Source organism: Rana temporaria, chromosome 1 (genome assembly GCF_905171775.1).
Source record: "Rana temporaria chromosome 1, aRanTem1.1, whole genome shotgun sequence".
NCBI classification, from domain to species: domain Eukaryota; kingdom Metazoa; phylum Chordata; class Amphibia; order Anura; family Ranidae; genus Rana; species Rana temporaria.
In genome coordinates this window covers 392,647,738-392,656,822 of record NC_053489.1, presented here as the reverse complement: position 1 = coordinate 392,656,822, position 9,085 = coordinate 392,647,738, and positions in this window count along the sequence as shown.

Here is a 9,085-nt window from a genome sequence, read left to right as displayed (position 1 = left end):
ATTTCCACACAGTTTGATATTTAAATATGTAATCCAGTACAGTTTTTTTGGTCTGGTATTGATCTCACTGTAGTAAAAAAGCCTTTATAATGGTGGCATTACAGTGCTGTCAGAGAGTCCACCAAACTCCAAAACCTTGCAGCTAGTTTCACATAGCTGAAAAATGAATGGACACTGAGATTTTTTTAACAGGTTATAAAGACAGAGAAACAAAAAATGCTATGCTTCTTTTGCTACAAAAAACACGGCGGGGGGGAACTCCTGTGGGTTATAATCCTTTATTATTTAAAGGGGTTGTGAAGGTACATTTGTTTCCCCTAAATAGCTTCCTTTACCTTAATGCAGTCCTCCTTCACTTACCTCATCCTTCGATTTTGCTTTTAAATATCCTTATTTCTTCTGAGAAATCCTCACTTCCTGTTCTTCTGTCTGTAACTACACACAGTATTGCAAGGCTTTCTCCCTGGTGTGGAGTGTCGTGCTCGCCCCCTCCCTTGGACTACAGGAGAGTCAGGATGCCCACTAAACACACAGCTCCTTTCTCTATCTGCAACGTAGAGAGTGTCCTGACTCTCCTGTAGTCCAAGGGAGGGGTGAGCACGACACTCCACACCAGGGAGAAAGCCTGGCATTACTGTGTGGAGTTACAGACAGAAAAACAGGAAGTGAGGATTTCTCAGAAGAAATGAGGACTGCACTAAGGTAAAGGAAGCTATTTAGGAAAAAAAATTGTACCTTTACAACCCCTTTTAGAAAACTTGGATACTAGGATTGAAAGTCATCTGACATAATGTTTTAGGATATGGAGGAAAAAAAATGTTTGTTTTTTTTCATTAATATTTAAAAGTATGTGTGCTTCGGGTGTGCATGTCAAACACTCGATATCTTGTACCTTGAAATAAAATACAATTCTCAGTTTTGATCAGCAGTGCATGTTCACGACAAATTTATTTTGTTGTCTTTTACTAGAGGTGTTAATAACTGTACTTTTGGGAAACCTGGAGATAACAAGGAAGCAAAACATTTTTTTCCAGTATTATTATGGAAACGTAATGCTGTGGCATTAGAAATTAATTATGGACAGTAGACTGAATACAGGACGTGTTAAAACTTTGGTTTGTTAATTGGACTGCAACATTTAGAATTTGATTTTCATTGTCTTAACTTGAATCAGACTGAATCTAAAACCGGTATAAAGGAACTTTAAGACCCATGATTGTCACCACACCTGTTTTGAATATATATATATACATAACTTTGTGTGTACTTTAAATGTAAGCCTTACGAGACGATCCCATTAGCAAAGAACATTTCTCATTTAAAATACAATGGTTGTATTATATTTTTATTGGACTCAGTAAATATAATTGATTTTACATTCATTGGGACACATTGATCTTTGCAGATTAAGATTTTTTTAATTAAAACGTTGTAAATGTAATATTTATGGCTTTTTTCACTGAGTTTAAAATGGTAAAGCAACTCATTACTATACTTATATACTTTTTCTTTAAAAAGACTGACAAGGATTATCCTATCATGGAAGAGCTCTTCAGCTCCAACTCTGGCATCCTGGAAATCACTAATCAATAAAGCAGTACCTTTCTACAAAGCAACATACTTGAATAGGGGGGCCATGACCAAGTTTGACAGGTCTCGGATTAACTCACAGGCTTGACAGTTACAATTGAATTCAGGTGGTAGTAAGGATTTTGATTCTCTAGACCAGGGATATGCAATTAGCGGACCTCCAGCTGTTGCAGAACTACAAGTCCCATGAGGCATAGCAAGACTCTGACAGCCCCAAGCATGACACCCAGAGGCAGAGGCATGATGGGACTTGTAGTTTTGCAACAGCTGGAGGCCTGCTAATTGCAGAAGAGGGCTCTAGACCTTAATCTCTCATGTCTACATTGTAGGTACTGTTGGAGTACCAATGGAGACTACGCCTTAAATCACAATGCACTTCCTTTCTGTGTTTATGTTATTGCTACACACCGGAATTTTACTGTAACTGATGACTGTTGCCCACAACTGCGGCTGAAGTTGTATGTATATTATGAATCTCAATAAAAAGTATTTTACAAAAAAATAGACTGACAAGGCTAGACTGTCAAGGATTCTAAGAGAAACTAAAAATGTAAGAATGGTTGCTATATCGGCTTTTTATTTTTTTTATTATATGCCAATAACAGACCATAGGGGATTGGCCTTTTATGTTTTTCTAATATTAATTAATGTAAATAATTTTGTTTTCAATTTTTACTTTCATATTATTGCCTCTTGGTTTGTGCAATAATGTAGACTTAATAAATAATCTGTGTACATGCTTTTATGAAGTTGAGTTTAGTAGTGTTGGCAAAAACATGCCATAATCTCTTAAACTCAGGTTTAAGAACTGCCAGTGTCGGCTAGTGTATAAGAAGCATTATTACATTTTTCACAATACTTGAGGACATTTAGTAAAAAAAAGTATAGGGCATACTGCCTACTTACACAACAATGTTGTTGTTAATTTTTGGGTCAAATAACAAAAGTAGTCAATGTCATAACCTGCAGATCCTATGAAAGGAAAACACAGATTTTGACTCTGTAGATAGCAAGGAGGTTTAGGTACTTTTTTTATATTGCTTTGGATATTTATTTGGTTTGTTTGTCATTTTGTTGAAGAGTATGTTGTTTGGGCAGTTGTATGGACAGTTAAGAAGCCTAAAAACTTGATTTTACATGTTTCATAAACATTTATCTGAAGCCTGCCATTCGGTATATATAACATTTTTTTTTTTTAAACCGACAAATTAATTGTTTTTAACTTTGCCGTACCTATGCCTAGTTTTGTTTTGTTTTTTAGCAAAAACTTTATTAGGTTTAACAAACAACAGTACACTAAGCAGTGGAAAATCATCTTCAAGTTGAGAAGTGTGAACGATAAAGCAGTCAACCAGTTTTGGTGAAAAATATGACTAGTTCTTCTTATTTATAAATTGTTGCCATGATTTGAAAGCTGTGTTGCCTAAAGTAGAACTGAAGACAAAATGAATTTTCATTTTGAAGTAAGGGGTGGTTATAAGCCCTAACATGTTGTTTTTTGTTTTTTTTACATCTGCGTCCATCTGAGTTTTTGCTTTTATTCCTGTCCCAAAACAGGAAGTGAGAGGAAATCCTTTCAAAGTGACAAACACCTGATTGTCACCAGTGTCACCAGTGTCACCAGAACTAGTGTCCCTATTGGAAGCATTCCCCTCTATTCCTGTTCTGATGAATGAACTTTAAGATGGTTTAAATTCTTTAAAAGATTTTGGGAAAAATAGGCAAAGTCTTAATAAATGACAAACAAAATGAAAACAGTGAAAAAAACACTTACAGCCGTTTTAAATAATGTCAAGTAATGTAAAGCTAATATTTCCCATGTAATGAGTAGAAAAATGTGTTCATAGAGATGATTTACTAAATGTGTAAGTTTTAATTCCAAGCCAATCAACCAGCATTTGCTAAGTTAAAGTTAAGTCAACCACTACAGCAATCTTTTCCAACCTGACAGTATTGTAAAAGCAATGTGGGTTTAATTTTTTGGTATAAAATTTGTAAACTTTTCATAAATATACATAAATTATTCCTGGAGTTTCGTCATCTGGACTATTGATGCACCCTTACAAACCACAACGTGATTTTTTGTGTAGTTGCTTTAGACTAAGAACAATGGTATGGAAATTTTTTCCTGAATAGTTGAATTAGAATCCTTGCTGATCTGAAATTCTAGGCACTGGCAAAGTACACTGGGTGTGATACAAAAAGGTCAGAAGCACGGTCATCATTGAAATGTGTTTACCAAGGGGAATAACAGCACATTTTACAGCAAAATCAGGCAAGGAGTTAAAGCGGAGGTTCACCCTAAAAAACATCTATATACCATTAAATCCAGCATACTTCCCGACATGTACAGTATGCTGGTATTTTTTTTTCCCGCTGCACATACTGTCTTATAGTTCTTTTTCACCCGGCCTACGGGTTCTCACTCGCATTCCTATGAAGAGGCGTAGATGATTGATGTGCGGATAAGGTGCGTCACACGTTCCGAAAATATCCGAACTGGGACTCGGCTCTATACGGCGCCTGCGCACAGACTAGAAGCCGTATAGAGCTGACTGCGCAGGCGCCGTATAGGGCCGAGTCCCAGTTCGGCTATTTTCGGAACGCGTGACACGCCTTATCCGCACATCAATCATCTACGCCTCTTCATAGGAACGCCTACTCCCAGCGGTAGTGAGAACCCGGAAGCCGGGTGAAAAAGAACTATAGGACGGTATGTATAGCGAAAAAAATAAAAATACCAACATACTGTACATGTCGGAAGTATGCTGGATGTAATGGTATTTAATTGTTTTAGGGTGAACCTCCGCTTTAAATAGATCAGTGAACCTTTCTTCAGGAAAGTTTTTTTAAGTCAGCAAGGTTACTTAATTTATGTTGATTTATGTTGATTTGAGTGGAATGTACCACAAGCCAGAGTTGGATTTGTTGATGCATGATTCTATACTGTACAACTTTAATTGTTTCTATGTGTGGAAGACATCAAAGAGCTTACAGTGGGTGGGATTAAGAAAAACATTTATACGGAGGATAGCAACTGATGTTCCCAGAACATATGATTAATAGATATGTGCAATTTTTTTTGTTGAGAATCAGAATTCAGACAAAATTTCCATTATTCTAAGATTCGGATGCATCCAAATTTCGGAATCACAATAATACTGAATTTGAATTAATCTGAAAATAATGATAATGAAATGAATTTGAATTTGAATTTGAAAAATGAATTTAAAAATGAATTTGAAAATGAATTTGATTTAAAAAAAGAATTTGAATTAAAAATGTAAATATATTGCAATAATTACAGTAAGGTAAAAAAGAGAAATAAGACGATCTTATTACGAAGAGTCCAACTTAGGCTGCTTTAGAGAATTGAATAGAATAAGAGAATAGAACAGAATAGAACAGAAAAGAATAGAAAATAAAATAGAAGAGCGGAACAGGATGAAACAGAATAGAATAGAAAATAAAGAAATATAATAGAAAAAATATAGAATGAAATAGAATAAAATAGACTAAAAAAATAAGGAATATAGCCGTCTTCCAAAATTTGAAATTCAAATCAATTTAAAAATTATGAATATACGAAAAGAATCCAAACATACGAAACACATTCCAAAAACAAATCATTCTAACATAACAATATGAATAAATTAAACTATTAACTTAGATATGAGGGACACTTGCATTCTACTTCTGCCATAACACAATGTAATGCTTGGAACCTGTGTAACCGATTACTATGTATGAGCCTATGTGCTGACTTTCAGAAACTTGATATCTCCATAAGATCTTGGGGCAGAACTGCAGCAACACATTCAGGATGATGTCAGCCTCTGTATTTTGTGACTTAAGACCAGGCCTGCCAACATTCTGTGATGCTACTTTGTTTTAAACATATTATTAACAAACCAAAATCATTGGTTACTATGATGCTTGTTTTACATGTACAGTATAGTCCAAAGACATATGATGTTGAAAAATTTAAGTGGAGGTCATGCGTTCTAATCACCGACTTGGGTCAAAAACATAATTTTTAATAAAAAAATAAATGCATTGTATATACGTTTCATGATTATTAAAACCAACATGGCCTCGTACCAACAGATGGAGTATAAATAATACTCAGAGTCAATTACAGTAGAGAGGTAAGTTTCCTGATCTGTGCTCATAAATATCTATTCAAATGAAGACCGGAACACTAATCTGGGCTGCCTCATCTCTTGAGCCTCTCAAACAAGCCTATACAAAAACCTTCCTGAACTAACCATAGCCAGTAGTTCAAAGAGTATAGAAATTCCCCACTAGAAGACTTACAATGTTGAAATAATTAGCTTATAGGTTGAGCTGCATTCCAGAGACCCTAACTAAATGGGGTTTAAATTATACATAGTCACAGTGCCTTGAAAAAGTATTCATACCCCTTAACATTTTCCAATTTTTTTCATGTTGCAACCAAAAACGTAAATGCATTATATTGGCATTTTATGTGATAGACCAACAGGAAGTGGCACATAATTGTGAAGTGGAAGGAAAAATGGTTTTCCAATTTCTTTACAAATAAATATCTGAAAAGTGTGATTTGTCATTTGTATTCAGCCCCCTTTACTCAGATACCCCTAACTAAAAATTGAGTGGAACCAATTGCCTTCAGAAGCCACCTAATTAATAAATAGAGTTCACCTGTGTGTGCAATTTAATCTCAGTATAAACTCAGCTGTTGTGTAAAGCCCTCAGAGGTTTGCTAGAAAACCTTAGTGAACAAACAGCATCATGAAGGTCAAGGAACACACCAGACAGGTCAGGGATAAAGTTGTGGAGAAGTTTAAAGCAGGGTTAGGTTATAAAAAAATATCCCAAGCTTTGAACATCTCACAGAGCACTGTTCAATCCATTATCTGAAAATGGAAAGAGTATGGCACAACTGCAAACTTACCAAGACATGGCCGTCCACCTAAACTGACAGGCCGGGCAAGGAGAGCATTAATCAGAGAAGCAGCAAAGAGGCCCATGGTAACTCCGGAAGAGCTGCAGAGATCCACAGCTCTGCTGGGAGAATCTGTCCACAGGACAACTATTGGTCGTGCACTCCACAAATCTGGCCTTTATGGAAGAGTGGCAAGAAGAAAGGCATTGTTGAAAGAAAGCCATTATAAGCCATTATAAGTCCCGTTTGCAGTTTGCAAGAAACCATGTGGGGGGGACAGCATACATGCGGAAAAAGGTGCTCTGGTCTGATGAGACCAAAATTAAACTTTTTGGCCTAATACCAAAACGCTATGTTTTGCGGAAACCTAACACTGCACATCACCCTGAACACACCATCCCCACCGTGAAACATGTTGGTCTCAGCATCATGTGCAGATGCTTTTCTTCAGCAGGGACATGGAAGCTGGTCAGAGTTGATGGGAAGATGGATGGAGCCAAATACAGTGCAATCTTATAAGAAAACCTGTTAGAGTCTGCAAAAGACTTTAGACTGAGGCAGAGGTTCGCCTTCCAGTGGGACAACAACCCTAAACATGCAGCAAGAGCTACAATGAAATGCTTTAGATCAGGGGTGTCAAACTCAATTTCATCGTGGGCTGCATCAGCATTATGATTGCCCTCAAAAGGGCCGGTTGTATCTGTAAGATTAGATGTCCAGTGCATCCCCTTCCCTTTACATTAGATGTCAAGAGCCACCCCACCATCAGAAGTTTAGTCCCTCACTCTCCCTTACATCACAGTGTACCCCCCTTTCCCTATGCTGCTGCTGGGAAGAAGCTTGGTGTATTGCTTGAAAGCAGAAAGTAAGGGTCTGGAATAGGACCAGAGGAGGGCTGAAGCTCTCCTGCAGCTGCAGGAGAGGTGCAAGAGCCACATGGAATGGCCTGGAGGGCCAGATTTGGCCTGCGGGCCTTGTGTTTGACACCTGTGCTTTGGATTAAAGCATATTTATGTGTTAGAATGGCCCAGTCAAATCCCAGACCTAAATCAAATGGAGAAAAGATTTGAAAATTGCTGTTCACAGGTGCTCTCCATCCAATCTGACAGAGCTTGAGCTATTTTGCAAAGAAGAATGGGCAAAAATGTCACTCTCTAGATCTGCAAAGCTGGCAGAGACATCCCCAAAAAGACTTACAGCTGTAATTGCAGCAAACGGTAGTTCTACAAAGTGTTTGTATACGAATTTGAAAACCATTTATCATTTTCCTTCCACTTCACAATTATGTGCCACTTTGTGTTGGTCTATAACATAAAAAAAATCCCAATAAAATCCATTTACATTTTTGGTTGTAACATGACAAAATGAGGAAAATTTCAAGGGGTATGAATACTTTTTCAAGGCACTGTACATAGTAGGTGAGATTAAAAAAAGACAAAAGTCCATCAAGTCCAACTTGTGTGTGTTTTTATGTCAGTATTACATTAAATATCCCTGTATGTTGTGGTTGTTCAGGTGCCTATCTAATAGTTTTTTGAAATTATCGATGCTCCCTGCTGAAACCACTGCCTGTGGAAGAGAATTCCACATCCTTACCACTCTTAGGCCTCGTACACACGACCGGTTTCCTCGACAGAATCCATCAAGAAACTTGGCGGGAGAGCTTTTTTGTCGAGGGAACCGGTCGTGTGTACGTTTTTCATCGAGGAAACTGTGGAGGAACTTGACGAGGAAAAAAGTTCTCTTTTTTCCTCGACGGGAGTCTCAATTTCCTCGTCGGGCTGGTTTTCGACGAGAAACACGATCGTGTGTATGCTAAGAAACCCGCGCATGCTCAGAGTAAAGTATGAGACGGGAGCGCACCTTTGGTAAAAGTAGCGTTTGTAATGGAGATAACACATTTTTCACGCTGTAACAGACTGAAAAGTGCAAATCGTCTCTTACCAAACTTTTACTTAACACGCAGTAATATGAGATTAGCAAAAGCAGCCCCAAGGTTTGTGCCAGTGAAATCGAACTTCCCCTGCCATTGTATGTGTTGTAAGTCACCACGTTTGAGAACGAGGAGATTTTGTCTTGACCGTGTGTACGCAAAGCAAGCTTGTCGAGTTCCTCGACAAGCCTAACAAGGAACTCGTCAAGGAAAACGATGTGTCTTTTCCGACGAGTTCCTCGGTCGTGTGTACGAGGCCTTACAATAAATAAAACTCTACCCAGTTTAAGGTAAAACCGCTTCTCTTCTCATTTTAGTGAATGGCTGCGTGTCTTTTTAAATTCCCTTTCGCGGAAAAGTTTTATCTCTATTGTGGGGTCACCAGTACTGTATTTGTACATTAAAATCATATCCCCTCTCAAGCATCTCTTCTCCAGAGAGAATAAGTTCAGTGCTCGTAACCTTTCCTCATAACTACGGTCCTCCAGTCTCCTTATTAGCTTTGTTGCCCTTCTCTGGACTCTCTCCAGTTCCAGCACATTCTTCCTGAGGACTGGTGCCCAGAATTGGAGGGCATACTCCAGGTGCGGCCGGACCAGAGTCTAGTAGAGTGGGAGAATTATCGTTTTATCTCT